We start from the raw sequence: 2,538 nt of genomic DNA on the forward strand, positions 1-2,538 counted from the left end.
GCCGCGGCGCGGGTGCTCGGCGCTGCGCAGTCCCGGCTGCGCGCCCCGCCGAGGTCCGCCCGAGCCGGGCCGGGCCGCAGGCCGAGCCTGCCGGCTGGAGGCTCGCCGAGCCGTGTCTGTGTGCGTGTGTGTGCGCGTGTGAGCGTGCCCCTCTCGGGCTGCCTGCTCCGAGCTGCACAGAGGGCCCGAGGATCGCGGGCATCGCCGCTCTTCTGTGGAGCGGGGGCAGGGTGCGGAGCCAAGCGCGCACACAAGGAGCGGGGAGATTTGTCATTCTCCCTTTGTAAGAAAGATAGCGGCGCTTAGTCCGTGAACTGAACGCGTCTCGGGCTCTTCTGAGGAGAGCGAGCGAAAATAATGGATCTCCTGTCAACAGAGTAGCCCTGAACTACGAAGTAAAATTATAGTACTTCTGCTATGCAAAATCCCCCTTGATTGCACGGGGAGTTTGCATGGCGGTGTAACAATATGCTGGCACCGTGTCAGATCTGAAAGCGCTGCAGACCCTGTATAACGCCAATTGAGGCTTGTCTTGTTTTGTTATTCAGATTTCTACACTTCCATTAAAAACAGCCTTACAATAAGCAATGATAAAGGTCTGATTTAAGACACACTCAAGCAGGGCAATTCAGAGCTTAGGACAGTGATCTGTTATTTATAGGCTTTTCCTAGCACTCATCACCAGGCTGTCTGAGCACCTCGCTCGCATTAATTCATTCTACCTTCGCAACGCCCATCTCCCCTCTCTCCTTTCCCATGCCCAGGAGACCCGAGTGCTCCGGTTTCCATTTTATCAGCAGGGGAGCGAGGAATGGAGGGGGCCAGGGGCCCAGCCTCGCCGCTTGTGCGTTTTTAACCCCCAACTTTCTGGAGCAGGAGAGGCGCGTTGCGAGGCGCTGCCCGAGCGCCGAGGCGAGCCGCAGAGTGAGGTGTGCGGACCGGGAGCGGGGGGAGGCTTCCCGTTAGAGGCAGCGCCGGAGGTAAATGAGAACCGGAGTAAAGCCATCCCGTTGGAAAGCCTCYTGCGAGAAGTCCTTGCTGCCATTAACAGCGGATTTGTCTCGCCGAGGAGGTTAAGTGCTCAGCATTACTGGAGCTGCCGTATCTGCGAGCGCATCCTCGCCCTTGCTTCGCAGCAGCAGCAGCGGCAGCAGCGCGGAGCGCCGAGCATCTGTGCGCGGAGCCGCCGTGGAAACCTCTTCGCAGCGCCTCGCCGGGGAGGGAGCAGCGTGCAGCGGGCTGACCCRCGGGTCAGCTCCCTCCGGGCCGTGCGGGAGCGGGGGAGGCAGCCCGGGGAGCTGCAGGCGAGCGGCTGCTCGGCATTTTCCGGGGCTGGCTCGGCGGTGCCTTCACCCGCGGCGGGGGAAGGCGGCGCGGCGCGCAGCCGGGCCGAGCCAGGCCGCGGGAGGAGCGAACTGAAGCCCCAATGTCTTCGCCGGGAGCCGCCAGCCTCCCGCCGCAAAGCTCGGGGACCCGGGGAACAAAAAAGGCACAGAGGCGAACAAGCGCGGTTCTGTTCCTCCCAGCCACGGAGGAAACTGCGTGCACAAAGAAAGAAAGTTTAACGACAGTTAAAAATAAAAGTGGAGCGAGTTTTCCCCGAGATAACTCGCAGTCATTAGCTGAAGGAGAAGAAAAAAAAAAATACAAAACCCACGCTGTAGGCGCACACATGTGATCTGGGCTTTGCTGCCCGGGGGAAGGGAACCGGGCGACATTTGCGATTCAAGTGGCACCGCGGGTTCAGACCTGCGGGGAGAGACAAAGCCGAGATCAACGTAGCCGGGAAGCCGTGGCTGTAGCCACCTCACCAAGAGACGCGATAGTTCTGCTTTCCTAGCGAAAGAAGCAATTTTAATGAGGTTTTCCCTAGGAAAAAAAAAAAAGGCCTTTCCTCCAGCTGTGTGTCTGTAACTCACGTGTGTTCAGTCTAATAACTTTTAATGTCTAGCCCTAAAACGTCTTTATAAAAAATAGCTTTACAGCGTAATAGGCCAGGTGTCCTTCTGCTTGTTATCGGAGATTAAAAAAACGTGTGAGAGCCTTTTTCAGATGCACGCCCCGCAAACACTYCCGCAAGCCTGGGCGCTGCGGGGCCGCGCTGCGATGGGGGGCCTTGCACCCAGCCGGGCCGGGCCGAGCCGAGCCGAGCCGAGCCGKGCCGGGCTGGGCCGGGCCGCAGCGGCTCCGCAGCTCCCGGGCGGGGAAGCCGAGCGGCGCGGCTGGAGTTTCGGGTTTCAGGCGGTGGATATTTCACTTCTGCTTTGAGTCGGGCGACTTTTTAAGAGATACGTAGCAAGAAACACAAGCCCCGTGAAGGCAGTTTTATAAAATGCCGCCCCCCCTCCCGGCCCCCAGCCGTGACCCGGCCGTGTGCACGCCCGTGCGTGTGTTTGTGTGCACACCCGTGTGCGCGTGTGCTGTGTGTCCTCCACGTACGCAGACACCTCTCCGTGCAGCTGGCGGCCTCGGCGTTTTTCCTAACGCGTCTCAGATTCTAGATTAGTAACTTCTGGGGGTTTCTTTTTCTTTTTCTTT

The sequence above is a fragment of the Rhea americana genome, unplaced genomic scaffold, assembly GCF_003343005.1.
Source record: "Rhea americana isolate MKP2758 unplaced genomic scaffold, rheAme1 scaffold_59, whole genome shotgun sequence".
NCBI lineage: Eukaryota > Metazoa > Chordata > Aves > Rheiformes > Rheidae > Rhea > Rhea americana.